General features: G+C 35.7%; 1 long non-coding RNA gene across 1 annotated transcript in view; it reads right to left on the reverse strand.

Moving 5' to 3' along the window:
- Window positions 1–21,438, reverse strand: part of LOC119716169 (uncharacterized) — a 48,838-nt gene that overhangs the window by 20,634 nt on the left and 6,766 nt on the right. The window contains exon 2 of the long non-coding RNA XR_011807248.1: window positions 15,443–15,556. This is a non-coding gene — a long non-coding RNA (uncharacterized lncRNA). The remainder of the gene's footprint in view (window positions 1–15,442; window positions 15,557–21,438) is intronic.

Here is a 21,438-nt window from a genome sequence, read left to right on the forward strand (position 1 = left end):
TTCCTTCTTTTGAGAATTTTCTCTTTTAACATATATTGTTCTCTTTTCAATCCATGCAATCATATTTGCAGTTCTTGTCCTATTACTCACTATTATTTTTAAATTTATCTTTTAAAACGTAGCAATAAATTGTATGTTTTACTCAGGCCTCCATAGAGTCATTCTTTGTTTTATAAACACCTGTTCATCTTAAAGAAAAGTGTCAAGTTAGTTTTGTCATGATTCATAACACTACTTTATTTTATTCCACTTCTGATATCCATTTCTGTGAAGTGTTAATTTCATGCTAGAGCCAAACACGCATGTTTTTATCTTTATTCTGTCTTGCTTCTTCCCATATTCTCATTTTATTTCTGTGATATGTTTTCACTGATTTTTCTAGATCTAATCCCTTACCCTCTGCTATTTATTGTTTTTTTTTTAAGGGGAAAAAAATCTCTATGATGATTAGTCTTTTTCTTTCCTCATATGATTCTAGTTAATGGTAACCTCACTTCCTCACTTTCCTGTGGTGATCTATGTTAGTATGACCTTAAAGAACTGTATGATGCCACTATACAAATAGAACCATCTATTCTCAAAGTAAATTTGCTCAAAACAGACTCCATGACAGATAATTTTATTTGTATTACATCTGTTTAGCCAATGCAAGGTTATCCCATCATGTTAATCTTTCTCTTTTCATTCTCTTTGGGCCATCAATACATAGCAATATGTTTGTTTTGGTCACAGTTCTTATTTTATTTCTTGTTGTTGTTTGTTTGTTTTTATTAAATTATTCTATTTTAAAATATCTGCATTGTATTTCTCATTCTGTATTACTCCAGGCTCTGTTTTTTGTGTTGTCTAGGATTAGCATACACTTCATTAGAATAAAAATATTTTAGTTATTTTACCACTGCATGAATAAAGTTCATTTCATTAATAACATTTCCTTTTTTTTTTTTTTTTCTGTCATTTCTTTTAACCTTGGTTACTTCTTTACTTACAATCATAACTTCAATTATCCGATTTTTTTTTTTTTTCTGGTGCATTTAAACTGTATTGAGATTATAAATTTATTTTATGATATTATTTCAACGTTCTTATCTTTTTTTTTTTTTTCCTACATAATGTTTTAACCTAGGACACATTAAACAAAATTCTTTATAATGTCTTTTAAAATAAGTTAAATATGCATTTCCTGGGGTTTACAAATGTACTGTAATCTACTGTGAGTGGTGTCTATCTAAAAATTATTATTGCCTCTATTTCTTATTGTCTTAGTTTCTTAAGCTTCATGGAATCTTCCTTTTTTTTTGTTGTTGTTGTTGTTGTTTTGTTTGTTTGTTTGTTTGTTTTTAAGTACAGAATGATGAAATAATTCAGATTTGGGAAATGAAACAAATACTGAAGCTCTGATAGGAACAATATATTGAATTTATCATTGAAATGACAGCAAGAGCTATGATGTTTTTAATTATTTATATATTCTTAATCAGCCTGGCTGGCTGTTTCTTCATGAGAAAAATGTATCGCAGTATACATTTGTATTGCAGTATACATTTGTGGTACAAAAATGTACCACAGAATAAAATCTGATAGAGGTTCCAGAGAGCTATTTCCATTTAGTAATTAACAGTAAATAATCTGGCAATAATTGTTGAAGCTCAGTTATATGTTTTTGCTAATTAAAGATTAAGAAGAATGACATACAAGAAAAAGTGACGTTTCTTAACAGGAAAACAGTAATAGTTTGGCTATTAAAAAAAAAAAAAAAAAAAAGTGTTTTGTGGTTTTTAATCTATTTACCCAACAAATTAGGGTCTGCATCATGATTCTAATTCCAATTAAAGTTGGATTTTACAAATTCTTGGTGACATAATTCTTAAACTTTGTGAGCCATTCTTACTAGCAAATAAATTAGGTCATGTTTACAGACCTTTTCAATAACAGCCATGGCCTTTCAGCAACAATAAATTGGAAAAGGTAAACACTATTCATTTTTCTACCTTAATACTGATGGTCCTATAAAAATTTTGGAACTTTTACTTTGACAAACATGAGCTATAGGAATGTATAAGACATTTGTAAAATGCCATGAAGTTGATCAGAGTGATGAAGCACCTCTCCTATGAAGACAGGCTGAGAGAGCTGGGAATGTTCAGCCTACAGAAGAGAAGGCTCCGGAGTGACCTCACTACAGCCTTTCAGTACTTACAGGGGACTTATAAAAAAAAAAATGAGAAGAACTCCACTCAATCAGATAATTGCAGGACAAGAAGGAATGGTTTTAAACTAAAAGAGGGGAGATTTAGATTAGGAGGAAATTCTTCACTCAGAGGGTGAAGAAGGCATTAGAACTGGTTGCCCAGAGAGGTTGTGGATGCCCCATCCCTGGAGATGTTCAAGACCAGGTTAGATGAGGCCCAGAGCAACCTGATTTAGTGGGTGGCATCCCACTACATCATCCCTATGGCAGCGGGGGTTGGAACTAGATGATCTTTGAGGTCCCTCCCAACCTGAGCTATTCTGATATTCTATGATAACATCTTGTTTTGTAGATAAGTAACAGGAAGAATTCCAATTTTAAAGCTCCTTACTGAAAAAAAAAAAAAAAAAAAAAAAAAAAAAAAAAGACTGGTAGCCAAAAAGAAGCTGCCTAATTCACTTTCTGAGGATCTAAGTTGTTTGGCTGACAATTTTGAAAATGTCAACATTTATCTGAATACATAAATGTAGATCTAAATATCTAATATTTAGGCACTCAGTTTTGGAGGACAGATCTGAAATGGAAGAGTGCTTGAACTTTTACTCAAATGCAATGAATATTAGACTGGGCAATGTATTATGACTTTTACTGTCTATATTACAGCCTAATAGTGAATAATCATTTTACCCTTGGAAGAGGGGAACAAGACACTCCAAGAGTGTCTTTAAGCTGTTTGATGTGCACAAGGATGTAATGTTGTCACCAGTTAAATAGTGTGAATGGGTCCACATTGTCCCCTTTTTTCTGGACTTTGGGGAACAAAGCCTGAAATCAGAGTGACAGAGTGACAGAACTGAATCTCAGTAGAAGAATCAAATCTTTTTTTTTTTTTTTTTTCTTTTTTCTAGCATTTATTTTAATCTGACTTTTTTTTTTTTTTTAACTTGCTTCTGTCATGGTTCCGCTCGAGTGGGCAGCTGAGCTCCACCACAGCTGCTCTCTCACTCCCCCTCCTCAAAGAGGAACGGGAAGAAAATATGATGAAAAGGGCTCAAAGGTTGAGATAAGGACAAGAAGATCACGCAGTAATTATTGTAATGGGCAAAACAGACTCAGCATAGGGAGATAGTAAGATTTATTGCTTATTACTAACAAGCTAGAGAAGTGAGAAACAAAGGAAAGAAACCAAAAGCACCTTCCCCCCCATCCACCCTCTCCCACCTCCTCCCCCCAGAGCGGTGCAGGGGAACGGGGGAATGGGGGTTATGGTCAGTCTACAGCGCTTCTTCTCTGCTGCTCCTTCTCGGTCACTCTCGTCCCCTGTGCTGTGGGGTCCCACCCACGGGATACAGTCCTTGATGAACTGATCCGGTGTGGGCTTCCCACAGGCAGCAGCTCTTCCAGAACTGCTCCAGATATGGGTCCATACCACGGGGTCCATCCCTCAGGAGAAAACTGCTCCAACCTGGGTCCCCCACGGGCAGCAGCTCCTGCCAGGTCACCTGCTCCTGTGTGGTCTCCTCTCCATGGGCTACAGGTCCGGCCCAGAATCTGCTCCGGCAGGGGTCTTCCACAGGCGGCAGCCTCCGTTGGTGCAGGGCCACCTGCTCCACCGTGGTCTCCTCCACAGGCTGCAGCATGGAACCCTGCTCCACTGTGGTACTCCATGGGCTGCAGGGGGACATCCTGCTTCACCATGGTCCTCAGCACAGGCCACAGGGGACTTCTGCTCCAGCACCTGGAGCACCTCTCCCCCTCCTTCTTCACTGACCTTGGTGCCTGCAAGGCTGTTCCTCATTCCTCTCACTCTCCCAGCTGCTGAGTGGCGCAGCGTTTTTTCCCTGTCTTAAATATGCTCTCACAGAAGCGCAAAACAACATCGCTTTTTGGCTCAGCTCTGGAAAACAATGGGGCCCTTCCCAAACGGCAGCTTCTAGAACCTTCTCACAGAAACCACCCCTATGGCTCCCTGCTACCAAAACCTTGCCACGTAAACCTACTCCAGCTTCACATACAGTTTTTCCTACTCTGAAAGCAGTTTTCCTCTCACAACAGCATATGTGGTGCTGGCTTCTTTTGACAGCTGTTTCCCTAATAGCATCTATGCAATCTGCTCACTGTTTATCCTAGAGCCAGCAGTCTTTAATCTAAACAGAAACTGGAGCATGGGAAGAACAAGAAGTAAGCATCCAGAAAATTAGGAAGAGGCTGTCCAAGTCCAGACTCAGAGCCATAAGCATCTATGGAAACCTTTACATATGGATTCCTAGGTTTACAATCAGCTTCTTTACAGTTTGTGTCTGTAGAGCACTACAAGAACAGCTCTTCATGTGATGCTGTGTGAGCAACTGGAAATTGCCCAGAAACCTAATAGAAGTGGATGAGGTCTGGAATCAACCCTATTGACACATACAACCCCACAGCAGCCTTGAGGTGGTGGGGGGAGTGGGGGGGAGGGGAGATAAGTAATCAGATCTAGTACAGTTTGTAACCAAACTATGTTTGTGGCAGGAACCAAAGCTTCCAGGCTCAAATGGCTCCTGGGAAGAACCTGGGTACAAAGTACTATGGTTTGGATTGTTAGTGAGTCGTGGTTTAACCCGGCCGGCAGCTAAACACCACGCAGCCGTTCGCTCACCCTCCCCCCTCCCTCTCTGGGACGGGGGAGAGAAATGGAGAGTGAAGCCCGTGAGTTGAGATAAAGACAGTTTAATAAGACAGGAAAATAATAATAACAAAAATAATAATAACAATAATAATAATAATGATACAATGGTGATAATACGAAAGTAATAGTATGTACAAACAAGTGATGCACAATGCAATTGCTCACCACTCGCTGACCGATGCCCAGCCTAACCCCGAGCAGTCCGGCCCCCTCCCCACGGCTAGCCACCCCTATATATTGTTTAGCATGACGTCAGATGGTATGGAATACCCCTTTGGCTAGTTTGGGTCACCTGTCCTGGGTCTGTCCCCTCCCAGCTCTTACTGCACCCCCAGCCTGCCCGTTGGCAGGACAGAGCAAAAGGCTGAGATGTCCTTGGCTTAGTATAAGCACTGCTCTGCAACAATTAAAGCATCGGGGTGTTATCAGCACTCTTCTCATCCTAAGCCAAAACACAGCATTCCACCAGCTACTAGGAAGAAAATTAATTCTGTGCTAACTGAAACCAGGACATGGTGAAAAACAGAAAATGAGAGAAAATCAATGTAACAGGATAGATGTACTCTAAGGGGTACTCAGCATCTTCATGTGTGTACAAGTCTAACTGTAAAAAGAAAAATCAGGGTATGGGGAGATCGAAATGGAGCTGTTCTGGTTATTGATCCTTAATGATCTATCTCTAGAAATCATGTGTTAGGTGCTAAAATCCTATGGAAAAACAAACAAACAAAAAAATGAATTTAAAGCAGACTTCATAGCCATTGTTCTCGGTATTTGAACGAAGTTCATGAAGTTCTTTGTATTCACAGTATATATTCAAACTTGCCATTGCTTCCATTAATTGCTGGAAGACAAGATAGACATGCAAAAGGTCATACTTTAACACAATGTTATTTAATTTTAGTCAGTTAAAGTATTGATCACATTAAGGCCAAATAACTTAGATAACCATTCCATATCCAGGTCCACAGGTGTTCTACTTTCTTTTAGTTCGTGTTTTACAAAAGAAAATGTTTTCATTCCTTATCATAGTCAGAATCCTAATATTTCTGTCATGAAGTTATCTTTTCTTTTTTATGTATACTAATTATGTAAATATGATGTAATCCCAAGTATAACTGTAAATTAAATAATTGCTTCAGTGGTGATTGATGCAATAGAGGCACTGAAGCAAAGATCTTCAAATTACAAATCAAACTATTATTTATCTTTGAAGTGTCTTTAGAAACCTTATTTGTTTATGGAAATTGGTAAATATATATATATATTTGCAAGCAGCAGAACAAGACATGGAACAATGTGAGAGTAATGCAAGAAAATAGAGTAACAAAACTGTTTCTTTTAGTATCAGGCTTAAACTTCAAGGTTCTGCTGCAACCAAACTACCATGCTCTAGTGACATGTAACTGCTATTTAATAACTGGCAATGTGTCCAAATGTTTATATTTAATTTTGCCTGGTTATGAATGATATTTGGGAGCTAAATTATTTCAAAACCTAATATGCAGTCTTTAGACTGGTTAGAGATAAATTGAGTGATGTCTTGTATTTTTAAATTCTAATTGCAAGGTGGGACTGTTAAAAGAGAAGTCCTCAGAACTAGTTTTGATACATAATCATGCTTATAGCTAGAATTTTGATATCTTTCATTTGATTCTCACATTTTATTTCATAGTCTGATGCTGGTTTATTAAATATTCCTCAATATGTATCATAGACCTCAGAAAGGAAATCAAGTTATAAACAGACATAAAATAAATAAATAAATAAAATAAAAGTACATTTTGACTGAGGTAGATGGATTATTTCTAGAAACTAAATTATTTTCATTTTGTAGCTCAAACTGCATGATTTCTCTGGCTTTTGCATCATGTAAGCAACCTTTCTCCTTGTAGCATTTATTTATTTTTTTGATACAGTCAAAAGGAAAATAGTATGTTCAATTCTACTTTTTGTCAATAAGCAGCAGTATTAGTTTTTAATGGTGTATAGTGGAATAGTTCACAAAGTGTAAGTCCCGTACGTACAAAAGAACAGATTTTTCATTTTAGTTCTTTTTTTTTTTTCCACAGCACATTCTTCTACAATTGTCATTTGTGTTTCATCACCTTCCTTTTTTTCTTTTTTTTCTTTTTTTTTTTTTTTTTTCCATAAATTGTTTCCTTTTGTCAGTTTTTCATGGTACTTTTGCTTCCAGTTTCTGTCATGCTCTGTGCCTTTGTAAATTCCTATAGAACCTTCTTTTGCTGTGGCATTATTCAGCTTGATATAAAAGCATGATCCGGTGCTCCCAGTCCTTCAAATCTTGTAGAAAATCTTTTTCATATAACCTTTTTTTTTTTTTTTTTTTTTTTTTTCCCACAGCTTGGCACTATCCTGTGATCCTGTTTCTGTGTGTGACTCCTCCTTAAGCACAAGAGCGCCAGCATGAACCAAATTTGTTATCCAGCACTGTATGACAAGTAGTTCTACATTTGCCTTCTCATATCATTTTAAGATAGAATTCACGTGTCACATATTGCTTTTTTAGATATGTTCTCATTTTTATCACTGTCCTAACTATTCTCCAATCAGAGACTGATAACTTGAGGGAACGGTTCAGCAATTTGACTGGGGTTTAGTTGATGAATTGTTCACAGATGAGCAGTGTTTCCTCAGAGCCAGTTCTGATGTTCTTTGACATTTGTCATTGCGGACTGAGCAGAGATTATTGTCCTTCCTGAAATGCATCTAATATGCATCTGTTTCATCATGTCACACTCTACTCTCATAAATAGCCAGGATTTTGAATTCACTAGGATCTGCTTCTCTTGTGATCTGAGAGGACTTTGTTCAAAATGTCCGTTTAGAATCATTTACTGTTCATAAGAAGATTCACAGATTAACCTTAATTTACAGATTCCTAACCTTGCATTACTTTGAAGGAAAAGAAGTCATAATAAATCACATATAAATGACAATGCCAGTTACGTAAAACTTTGAAAATGAAGAAAGTAGCTGATCATATTTTTATTATCCTGGTTAACAAATATAAATTCAATTTAACTGTTATATACACAAAGGCAAAGCCAAAAGAAGTAAGATGTAAACATATTTACATTAAAAGACATTTGGACACTTTAATATCAGAAATAATGCATACATAATGTCTTTCACCACACATCTTTAATTGCAATAAATAATTAACAATAACTTCTCCCTTTTTCATGAATTGTGCATTGAAAATGGCATATTCCCCCAGTTACACTTATTCCTGAAAAATATATATCTTTTTTTTTTCAGAAAAAAAAAAATCAAATATTAGCATATTGTACAATTCTTTGATGTTAAAACAGTTTGCTTATTTGTTTGTTTCATTGTCAGAAGGGTAAATGTAATTCTCTGAATAAATTTTTGTTTGAGACTGTTCATGGAAAACGTATTAACATTTTTTATTATTATTCTTCAGGAATTCTGTTTCATGCCTGCTAATCTAAGTGAGTCATTGTAAGTGAAGCTTAGTTATGTATATAAGTGGAAAAAAACAAAATAGGTTCGTAATTGTAATTTCACCGATTTAGAGGTTTCATATAAATTATTTATGTCAGAATTTTCTCATGAAATAATAGCTCAATCTTATGCCCCACTGATATTTATTGCAGAAAACAAAAATGATCCTTGTGGGTCCCTTTCAACTCTATGATTCTGTGATTCTTTGCATTTGTCAGATTCATATTATTATAACAAAATAATTTTCTAATTCAGCCAGCTTCTATGATCTACGGTCTGAAAATCAAGATCTTTCTGTCTTTCTTTTTTCCCAGGAATAGCTTTTAACAATCATGTCAAAACTCTACATATTGTCAGTATTTTCAGTATTTCCTGTAAATTCTTTACTAAAAATTGAGATTTAGCCATCTTTTATTTCTCCAGTATATGATTATAAATATTTATCTCATCATACTTAATAGCTCAAACTGAACTTTTAGATTAGGAACATTTAAAATCACATTCATCAAGTAACTACTAAACAGTTTAATATAGGAATCTCATCTGTTTTGCAAGCTCCATGATCCTTTGATCAAGGATTATAATTAAATATATATATATTTCAAATTACAATTCAGAAGAAATATTACAGGCAGAAGAAGCACAAAAGACCATTTTTTCTTCCAAGATGACCTTTTTTAAAACCTGTTGGCAGTCCAAACTGTACACAGTGTATTCAGTAATGTGAATTAAACAGTTTGAAAACAGACAAACCCAAAATTAGTTATGTTCTTATCCTGAAATCACAGGCTCTATGCTGTCAGTTATGATCAATTATGACAAATGTCATGTACAGATAGAGTAAGTCAGAGATTTGTAATACTCTGATAGTCATTTGTCTTCTAATTCCTGTCACCAAATTTTAACAAGATAGTTATGCTTTTATCCACTCTTTCCTCAAAACTGAAGAATATATTTAGGAAGAAGAAATTGTGGTCAAGTCTTCATTCCCTTCCAGAAATCACAAGGCTATCACAATATTACAGTAACACATATTACAGAATTTCCCCAGTAAGAGATTGTTGGTTTGGTGACATGAAGCAGAAATCACCGAAAGGAACCACGACAGCAAGATGATGATCGTTTTTCAAGCTTATTTGTATTAAACATCAATGATGTCCTCTCAAAGTGGGTTCAAATAAAGCTATAAACCCTCCCAACATTAATTATTCATGCCAAACTGTCGCACTATTCTGTCCATGTGAGCACTATTCTCTCCATTAGAAGACAGAGAGATAAAAAGGAAAGTATAGACTAGAAACTATGAAAATGGTATTTGCTTTGGTATTGTAGGAGCACAGATCACTTTATTTTACAGGAATAAAATGACTAGAAATAATACATATAAATAAGATTCTTCTTTATACACTGGTGACTGCATAAGTAGCTGTAGGGTGTAGGAGCTGCAATTCCTAGAATAGATACTACATATTGTAGTGAAGTTCCAATTGATTAGTGGACTTCAAATGTAGGGGATGCAGCCACCTGGGATGCAGCTAAAAGGAGATAATTGATGGTTTAGGTTACATCTTTTACATGTCACTGCACTATGTTTGGGTTCTTGCTATGTGCATTATGGGCATATGGGCTAGCCCAATTTAAGTTATACCATAAAACTATGCTTAACTTACTTCAGTCAACTGTGAGAATACACAATGGATTTCAAACTACTGATTCTAGAAATAGGACTAGACAAAACCTGAGACCAAGATATAACAAATAGTCCATTCCACCAATAGCAGTTATGTATGAGGAGCTATCTCTGGTTATTAATTCTTTGTAGGAGTTTGCTGTGGTCTTCTGGATGACAGTTCTCTGGATATGACTTTGGAAAATAAGACAGCTCTTCTTGTTACACACAGTACATTACCTCAAGAAAAATAGGCTGATTGATATAGCCTGAGATTTTTTCAGTGTTTAATTTCTTTTATCATATCAGCAACACAGAAAAGAGAAGGATTTAATTGGGGTGCAAAGGACAGGACATGCTTTGTTTTATTTTACCATAGAGATGGTAGGCACTCAAGAAATTCAGGAAATTTTCTCATCTAATGTTTGTCCTGCAACACTACTTTATAAATTATGTACAAAAATATTTCCATCACTGTTCATTAAATATAAAGTTTAGTGCGCTAAATGATGTGTTTATTAATGCAACCAGTAAGAGAGATGGGATGTAGAATGCGGCTGAGATGGTTTTCCTGGGGAAAGCTTATATTTTTATGATTTCTTGAGAACCTCAGTTTTCAGCATTAATATTTTATCAGTGATAGAAAGATTTCTGGTCTCATTATAATTTTCAAATTTGCTGTGATATGCAAACCTGACATCTCAGAGTTTTGGGCTAACTGACCTAAGCAATAGCTGTGTAATATCTAAAACTGAGCTGAAAGAGCTAGGATTCTCTATTCCAGTATTAGATTTGCCATGGATCCAGTTACTGATGTCAGACTGTGTAATCACTGTACTTATGTTTTCTCATCTTTAAGCTATGAACAATAATCCTCTCAATTCCCCTTCTCATTCCTCCTCATTTTTCAAAAATATTTGTGAAGTCTGATAAAGGACATCATTTAACTTGTTTGAAGGACATTTGAGTTTATACACAAATTGAGATCCAGGAAAACTAAAAACTCCAAACCAGATGATATGAGTGAAGCCCTGTAGTCCTTCTTATCCATGCAAAATGTTTATTAAATAATTGGATTACATTAGATACGATGCAGTTCAGTGGTGAAAGACCACTGATTCCTCATAACTGTCAAGTGTGATTACAGATTTTTCATGTGTTGACAATACACCAAGTCCTTGGAAACTTGCAGTCATTCTTACTAATTATAGTTTGAATTCAACCATAAAAATCTAAGTTGTATAATAAAAATATGTGTAATAACAAAGATACTTAACAGGAGTTTATAGCATAAGCCATAATTAGGAAACACAAAGACACCCGCCAGTGAGAAACTATTAGTTATTTCATCACAGAAGGTAAGTAGCTGAGTAGCAAATTTCAGGACATTAAACTGATGTGATAAGAGAGTTTATTTGAAAGAGAACCTGAAATGTAAGAAAGTGTAGGAATAAAGTAATCAGGTTTTGTAGCAGAATATAATTAAATATGGATGCCACTAAAATGTCAGCAGTCAATGATAGCAGCCTAAATAGAAGTGGTTGGAAAAGAAAGAACCGCTGATAACAAAACATGCTGATAATACACAGATTATTCACAACAGTCTAAATTAAAGGACTGTGAAGAGGAAAAGGATTGGTGCTCCCAGCCTTCTCTCTCTGGTGCCAAGGTGTGGAGACACTCATGAACAAGTTGACCTAAGTGTTAGGTCACAAAGAGGAAGGGAGACACCCAATTGTGCCATAATGACCACATGGACACCAGGGTTCTTTTAGGATCAGTAACTGATGTTTCTTTATTGGTGACATAACTTCATCTCTCTTACTGAGGGCCTAACTTCATCTTCCATATTGAGGACATAACTTCATGCTTCCTGTTGCATCTCCATCTGAGATGCATCTCCCACTGAGCCAAGGTGCTGGGTTGCCAGGATGCAGTGACAACTTCATGGAACCAGGAAACATAACAGTACAGGGAGTTCTGTCCATGAAACCAAGCAGCATCAAGTCCTGTGTGGGACTTGGACTAGACCTGCTGCTACTGGACATCAAAACCCATGTTGCCTGATGGCCAGGGATGCCTACATAATCATCAGTCTCCTCCAAAGGCTGAGTGATTCAAGATCTTTTACATAAAATCTGAGTCTGTGTTATGACTGTAAAGTGAAAAGACTTTGATCCAATCTGCAGAGATATTATAGATAATAAGTTACACCAATTGCAATAATAAATCTTTAATTACAACCACAACATTGTTGCCAGTCCTCATTCAGCCAAAGAAGCCTAGGGCAACCTGCATGTCCTCCATAGAAACATTCAAAAATACTATATTAAAGATAGCAATAATCTTTCCAAATAAATGCCATGATCCTTATCTTAGAAAGCCTTTTTGCTCCTTCCAGCATTTTGGTGGTAACAGAGATGTTTGTGGATTAGTCTTAATTGGGACAGGTAGGAAGTGAGATGGTCTGCTGAGATGCTGAAAGTGAGCACAGCACCACAAAGGATACAATAGAAGTCACTTGGCAATAAAACTGGTGATGAAATTTATTGCAGAGTAACACAGTCATTTAGCTAACTACAGATGGTTATACAGCAAAAGGTGAAAGCTCTGAGAAATACCTCAGGTCTTATCAGCTATAAATTTTGTGATTTGAGCTTCTGCCCTTATCCTCAATTCATGGCTCTTTCCTTTTTACTTGATAGATAGAATGACATATCAGACATCCTGGCACCCTTCAGATCAATTTCTGTTCCTCTACTGATCAGGATAATTTATCCATGTCATACTTCAAATAATTCAATCTAAGTGACACAGCTTGGTTTTAATATTTGATTTGCTCTACAGAAATTATTTTTGTTTTAAAATTATATCCAAGATTTCCATGTTAATAGAATTTACACTAGCATTCAAACAACTAAAAGAATGATGTGACTCACTATCAATAAAATAGTAATTCCCCCATATTCACTCTACTTTTTGTCATGGCATTACTTGCTTTGCATGAATGGTTTCTATCATAGTGACTCAATTTATGTCAATCTGCATTTTTACACATCCTTGAACAGCTTGCATATTTTTTTCTGAACACTATAAGTGCTGTCAGCCTCATTTACTTTCCACTGAAAGCACCATCTCTCTGCAATGAAAATCAGAAACAATAGAACAGAATCTTATTTAAATGTTCCTGTGGACATAACATAATAGCACATATTTGAAGCTATTCAATTATCAGTCATTTGCAATATAAGAGAAATCTTTTCCCAGACAACAGAAGCAGAGAGTTTACTTCTGAGTATGTACACATCCTGCTGAAAGCAATGTTGACCTGCTAACTAGTATTTTGTATCATAATGTGATATATGGAGTAATAATTCCTGTCAAGAAGATGGTTGGTGTTAATAAAGAAGGGGGAGATGTGGGAGTGTGGCCATTGGGGTCAACAAGCCCCATGGCTGGTGATAACATCAGATTCTTAAGAATGAGGCCATCTTGAATGTAAAAGAGTTTAGAGGGAACAAAGGGTGATTCAGGAGACACCATGCCATTTCGGGTCACTTGTTCTTCAGCTGTTAAGGCATGGAAGTTGCTGGGTGTTTCCTGGTTGCCGGGCAAAGTTGTATGACCAATGAAAAGTTATTTGAAAAGGACTGCTGTGGGGCGAAGGGTATGAGGGGTGCCTGTCCTCAAGAAAAAAAAAAAAAAAAAAAAAAAAAAAAAAAAAAAAAAAGCAACATGATATAATAATGTTATACCATCAATAAAGTAGGAAAAAAAAAAAAAAAAAGAATGAATAGGGACAGGCTAGCAGAACAGAGACCAAGAAGACAGGAACAGGGACATTGATAGCCTCATGAAGATAGGTTCGGCCAAACTCAGCAAAATGCTCAAAGAAGCTCGTACAGAAAGTCCCTGGAAATAGGCACACTGGAGCTGGAGAGAAGCTCAAACTGAGAGAAGCGGACCCGTGCACACAACTGCCCCTCGCTAGTAAGCAGTTGCACATCATGGGGAATCATATGTCCTTAGGAACAAAGATTGTCCTGGTAATCTTACAGCTTATTCTCCTTATTAACAATCAGACAGTTTATGATCCTGAAATATGAGTCCAAATTGAGGTCAAGGTGTGGGACTCTGCTACTAAAAATGACAAGGTGGCAGTGGGATTGCTCGGCACCTGGTGAGCAGTCTCTGAGGCCTTAAAGAGCCCTGTGGGATCACAGTCAGAAACATGTGGTTTGCCAGACAGTGAGGGAGCTGTGGGCTCGTCCACACTCGTCCACTTCTGCTACACCATCAGCCACCCCGCCGCTACTGCCATCGCAGGCCTTTGCTGTTACGCCCCCTGGTGACCTAGACGTGCCTTTCAACCCAGGCCCTACTGGCCTTGAAAAGGAGACGGATATGTTTCCCTTCGATCCGGGAGGAATAGGATACATAGGGCCTGAAGGCCGAGTTGCTTAACAACTTAAAGCGAGACATATTGTTCCCACGACTAGCCCTGGAATTCTCCAGTGTTTATAGCAAGAAAAGGAATGGAAAATGGAGATGTTATATAATCTGAGAAAAATTAATGAAGTCATAGAAGATACTGGAGCACTTCATCAAGGATTACCACCTCCAACTATGCTCCCCCAGTCATGGACATTAATAGTAATAGACTTAAAGGATTGTTTATTAAACACTTGCCAGAATTCAGAACTTTGCCATGTTTATGTTTCAATCGATAACTTTTCTGATTGTACATATGTATAGGCGTATTCGGGTTTGTTATGAATATATAAAAACAATGTTCTATATATTTTGAAAGTTCGACGGTTGTACATGCGTGTTGGTAGTGTGTAGGCTCCCTGCGCACCCAGCACTGTTTACTTGCCTTTTATAAATATCACTAAATTCAGATTGAGTTGTACCCTGCCTCAAAAAAGCTTTGTCTGGCTCTTCTGTCTAAGCCTCCACTGCTTCCCTTGTCTCAGCACTAGAAATTGTACAGGTTGTTTATATGGCTAATAACTGCAAAAGACCCAGTAGAAAACACTAAGCATATAAAAGGGGAAAATAAACCTTTCATTAGCATTGGACGATCCCTTTGAATATAATGATGCCAGTTAAAAGGCATTTAGATGTAGAGCTTAGTGATATGGTTTAGTGGAGGACTTGTTAGTATTAGGTCAGAGGTTCGACTCGGTGATGTTGGAGGTCTCTTCCAACCTAGACAATTCTGTGATTCTGTGATTCACTTATAACAATAAGAAAAAACAAAGGCCAATGGCAGGCTTAGTCTTTCCATTTCAAAATCCCATTTTCCTTGGCTTAACGTGTTAAGGGGATGTGGACCAGAACAACACAGACCTCTCCAGTTCTCTCTCAAAAGAATCTGACAGCAAAGAATGATAGTAGATCTGGAGACTGGTGACAAATTTACCTCAGTGAGAAATCAAGGAGCATCTGTGATCCTTTCCCCAAGGCAGCATTACTTTCAGTGTCTTGGCACATGCCAGAAAAATAGTCTCTTCAGTATGGAAACTCCAGATGCTTCCTGTAGTAGAAAATTCAAAACAGGAGAAGTACTGAAAACACAAACATAGTCTTACCTACAGGCAGTTCAATGTACCTGTTGTTTCATTTAACAGAATTACAGTATGGCTAAAGTTGGAAAGGACCTCTGGAGGTCATATAGTGCAACCCCCAAATAGACTATTTCATCTATTAAAACTTACACTCTGAGATGTACAGTAGGAGAATGAATATTTACCTAACAAATTTACAATTAAAAGCTATATAATCGTTCAGTGTAGCTAGTTTTGTATGGAAAACAGAAATACATGATCTTAAATTAGTCTATGAAGATGTTCAAAGGTAATGAAGAGCTAAAACTAATTTCTATGTCATTATGACAGAAGCACTGTGTGCTGGAAAAAACACTTATATCTCATACACCATAGTAAAGAGGAAGCAACAGATACAAAGTTACCATGACTATTTTTACTGATTCAAAATGCCTTTCTTTTCTGTTCCAGCTACATCCCACAGATTATTCCTTAATGTTTGTAAAATATGAAGGTGAATATATTTTAAGTATATTTATTGCAGAATACTTTATCCTGCCCTGTGTACTAATAAGTCACTTTTATTAACTGCAAACTGAAAGTAAGAGATGCGTTTCTAAATGACTCTGCACATTGATGTGTTCTTGCATATATTGATAATGAACATCAAGCACATCTTTAAGAGTAAAATCATAAAATCAATTGTTACTGCTTTATAGATTTTTTTCCTCTAGGGGAGGAAGGAAAAAAAAAACAAAAACAAAAACAAAAACAAAAGCTAGGCAGATAGTAATACTAATTTTTATTTATTCCTTTTTTTTTTTTTTTTTAAGGTAAACCTATATTTCATGTTTCTTAGATTGCACTAGTCAACTTCCTCAGGGTCCTTTGTAGCAGGAGAGCTGCAAGAGGCATGCCAAGCATGAAGACAACAAGCCAAGCCCAAGGCAACTTCTTCTCTATACTATTTTTTCAAGCTACAAATATTCCTCCAAAATACTGTTGTGCTATGGCTGAAGAAGACGCAGCAGGAAACTTCACTTTTTTCCCCCCCCCCCTTTTTTTTTTTAATAAATGCATAAAACACTGCCAACTAAAATGGAACCAACAGTTATTAAATAACTGAGAGCATGTCCAATAATTAAAACCAAGCTATATTTCTGTAATACTAATTTTAAAACAATAAATAGGTCTTACTTTACATTTTACATTGTTAATATTTCTTTATTTTGTTATATTCTGCAGTCTTTCTTAGAATAAGGTTTGACTTGAGGTATAACTTTTGTTAGAGAAAAATAGGAGGGTATGAACTACATTTTCAGGTAAGAAGAAACCGTCTTTCCTCCATCTGTTCACTCAATAAGTACAGGGTAGGATATATAGCCAAGATATTAGTCTTCTACTGAATGACCTCCTCTGACAGAATTTGAAGCCACAGTACTGATGCCCAGAGAACTGCATTAACTGCCAGGCTGTCATTAAACTTTCCTGCTGACATCTTCAATTGGGAAAAATTTACTGGGACAAGATCTGGAACCTGGGCATTTCATATCTCCAGTGAGAATGTGAACTATCAAGAAAACAACATTTTAATAAGATGTATCATCAACCTAAGCATACTTGTTTCCAGACAAAGGTTTGGCAGCACATACTCATTCAGTCTGACTTCACTCACACATGGTTCTGACAAGGTAATGTAAAGAACTGAGTATTGGGATAGGCAAAACTACAAACAATTTCAGCCTGAAGTCAGCAAAAAATGTGAACTTCTGGAAAGAATCAAAGTGTTTTATTTATTTTCACATTTTTAAAGAAAAACAGGTATGAGTTTTTGAAAAGACAATGTTTGGGCTCTTTAAAATACCTTTTCTAAAATTGATCATTTAAGATTATTTTAAAATTTATTTAAAATTTGTAAGACTGCTTTTACTGAGTAGTTTTCCTTTGTACTAATGATCTGTGTCATGTAAGGCTTTACATATTTCTGAGACTAGGAAATAGTTCAAGTAATGTCATGTTCACCTAATGAAGATCATTTTAGCAAATGACAAAATGTACATGGCAATACAACACAATACAGTTCTGAAGGTGTTTTGTTATGTTTTGTTTTGGTTTTTTGTGGCAAATGTAATTTTTCCTACAATACAGTCAAATTGTTTTTCCTCAGCAGTTTTGTATCAAGTACAGCAAGCCATTTAGGGAAGCCAATGACAGAATTATTCTTCATATCCATTCTATCTTTTCCTAACCTTTCTTGATCATCACCTCACAGACTCATCTGATATGCAGTACTGTTCCACCACCATTTTATCTGCTTATCTGCTGATTGCTTTTCTGACACTTTGCCCTCTAGTAATACTTGCTCTGATTGTTATCCAGTCTCTTGCTGAAATAAAACAAGAGTTTTCATTTTTGTCTCTCAGATGTGTATATTGAATGCCTACTGTACACCAGCTCTTGAAGTATCTACCCACTAGCAGTTTCAAGCATTGGCTTGAACCTTGAAACAGAGGCATAAGTTTAAAAAGGAAAATAGACAAAGATGATTATTTGAGTGCAGTCTGTTTCTCAGTCATGTGAAAGTGTGGACCAAAGTAAGAACTACATAGTTTAGGTAGAGTTCTGTTCATCTGGATCCTCAACTGAGGGTTTTTACAGCCAAGCCACAAATAAATAAATAAACTGGAAAGCTGCATGTGTAAAATAATACAAATGCTTGGTATTAGGAGAATACCACAAACAAATTCTGGTGGATATTCACTTAAATTTGCAATTAATTGATTTTGAAGTGTTTGCAGCATTTTTGTTTTTCTGAAAGTATTAGTGTTAAATAAAGTTAATTTCAGAGTAGTATCATAATAATAAGAAGAACTGCAAGTTTTCAAACTGCAGTATTTATGTTTTATGTACTTGAATACTCATGCAAATAGGGAATAAAAACTTTTTGAATGACTATTCTGTCCAGCTTAAGCTAACAAATTTCTGAAAAATCATCAAATTTCACCTGTTTAAGTCTTAGGCCTTACTATTGGACATTAATATATCTCATTATAGTAAATAAAATATTTAAAAATTGTACAGCAAATATTTTTGAAACCACTTTAAAAACCCTTATGTGAGACTGGGTCAAATTTATAACCCATACAAACAAACAGACAGTCTCTGAGCATAGAGGAAGCTGAGATGAACCTTATGTCTTCCAAATGTTGAATAAATGTGCTTGGAGATGTTTTGAAAAGCTGATAAGGAAATTAAGAGCAATGAGTAAATTTGTGTTGTAGAGTACTTATTACCTCTAGTAATGAGGCTGCTCCCCTTATTTTTTTGTTTCATCTGTAGTAACAAGAAAACCCTTTATTCACATCTAAAGCATTGCTCTAAGTATATTGAATATATTTATTGAATATTGAATATTGAATATATTGAATAGTTGTTGTAAATCAATATACTAAAACAATTCAAAATGTATACAGTAATAGAACTAATGTTCTATTCTGCTTCCACTAAGTGAGAAAAAAAATATTAAATAAAATCTTTTAATTATAATAGCATCCTAGTGGCAATTTATAACAGTTATGCCATCTAACCTAATGACCAAGCTACAGAATGAAAACACTTGGAAGCACACGGAGATGGAGGATGTTCCAATGTGAACAAAACCTGAGCTACATCAAATAATGGTTCCTCACTTTGTAGAACTAATATGACCCATTGTTGTGGCAGGGCATTGGGCAGGCATCTGGGACTAGTTTTTGGCACTCTCTTTAACACACAGGAACATACTGGTCTGCTGAGGTCACTGTCAAAATGTGCAGCTGAGTGATTTTCCCCTTTTTATTGTCACATGTGGAGCTATATGTTGGGCTGGATTTCTCATTGCAATGATCAATAAGCACTTGAAAGAAAAGATCCATCCCACCTCTCTGGCTGTTCAACCAAACTTTGAAGCAAGATTGAACAGAATAGTGGTCCCGTTGATTTTAATTTCCATGAGAAAACATGAATTGCTTGTCTCCATCTTAAACATGAAATGGTGACATTACCAGTTCTTACAAGATGCCCATAGGTTTACTTTTCTTTACAGTGTCAAATGGAAATTAAGCATCTTTCTGAAGTGATAAGACCAAGACCAGCAAATGGAGCTTAACAACACATCACAGTTTCAAGAAAATGGCCCCCTCTTGCCTCATCCTTGCCCACTCTTCCCCCATGGAGAAAAAGAAAGAATGATGGGAGAAAACATTGTGAATTGAGATTCAATTAGAAATATTTTAATGAAATTAATTCTGTGAACAATTTATTTTCACAGAAGAAAAAATACTGAAAAAAGGCAGTGCTTATCTACATCCAGTTCTACTTCTTCATGAAAATGAAATTCTACAAACAGAAATAGAAAGAACTTTTATAAATGAAAGTAGACTATAAAGTTCGTGTTCCACTCAAAGGAAGAATTAGAGTATAAAAGTTTCCTTCAAGGAGTAGTGAGTGATTAATATTATTTCAGATAAAAAATCTAACCTGTTTCCTTAAAACCAAAAAAATGCCTTTATATTCTGTATTAAATTAATTTTACTTAACTCATGAAAAGATGAATAAAAGTGATTAGATAATAATGTTTGTCCTGCAAAGCTTTAATCTGTATTTTGGAGCTTTACTTCTTTACTACCGAGAAAAAAAAAAAAATCTCCATAATTTATACTCCCAGTTTCTCAAACATATTCTCATTGAGCTTAGAGTCTGTACCTGTTCATTCTCTGAACATCTACAGAGACGGATAACAAAAGAAAGCGGCCTCTGATTTTCCCCGTGCTTTCACGGAACACCATCATGCTGAGAGTATGACTGTCTGCTCTAGGAAGTTACATGTCTAACAAACAGCAAGAAAACATCAGGTACCTGTCCCACCAACAGACACATAAAGTGTAAAACTTAATGAGGCATTATAAAGACAAATGGTATAACTAAATTGTTCGTGTTCATTTCCCGTAAAGATTCCTGTAGATTTCCATAGAGACAAAAGGAAAAACTGGTGTTAATACAATGGCTAGGGAAATCCTGCCTGTGCTGAAACAGTCTGGAGTAGTATAATATAAACCAAATCCTCACAGTGGACAAATGCATGTTTTATCGTAAATAAGAAATTATGAGTCACTCCGCAAACGATGTTACATGCCACCTATAAAATGGGAAAACCTTCTTAGGAGGTAAGAAACAGAGACTCTCTATAGAGTGAGAAATTAGCAAAATAAACAAGGAAGACATTCCAGGCAGATCTCATCTCTTTGATTCTTTTTTATTTATTTATTTATTTATTTTTGTGACATATATTTCAAGTAATTAAACAAACAAACATTATGTATAAACAATTAAGCAATTCAATTAACCAATATAATTAGGCATATGAGATATAGATTATAAAACTAAAAGATGAAAGATAAAAGCATCTGAAAAGATGCTTTTCTAGGGGTCTAGTATTTAGAAAGTAAAGTTCAGCAGATCTTGACTAGCTACTGTATTTTTCATTGTTAAAATATAAATAACATACTATATAACCATTAGCTAGCAATGTACACTCATATGTGTATTCAAATACACAAAAGAACAAGAAAAGACTTCCATAATGCTCTTCAAAAATAAGATATTTGACTTCAAAACAATAAATTCTAATCATTTATATTTTCCACCACAAGGACACTACCCTAACAAAAATGGATTAATCCACTAATCTTGCACTTTCCACCCCCCAAAAAAATCATATTAAAATTAGTCAGATGTCTTTTCCTTAATGAAAAAAAAATTGTGGAAAAACAGAGAAAGTAGAATCCTGCTATTGCTAACAACAGAAGAAAAAATGCATGAAATGTATTTATTT

Source organism: Anas platyrhynchos, chromosome 2, assembly GCF_047663525.1.
Source record: "Anas platyrhynchos isolate ZD024472 breed Pekin duck chromosome 2, IASCAAS_PekinDuck_T2T, whole genome shotgun sequence".
Lineage (NCBI taxonomy): Eukaryota > Metazoa > Chordata > Aves > Anseriformes > Anatidae > Anas > Anas platyrhynchos.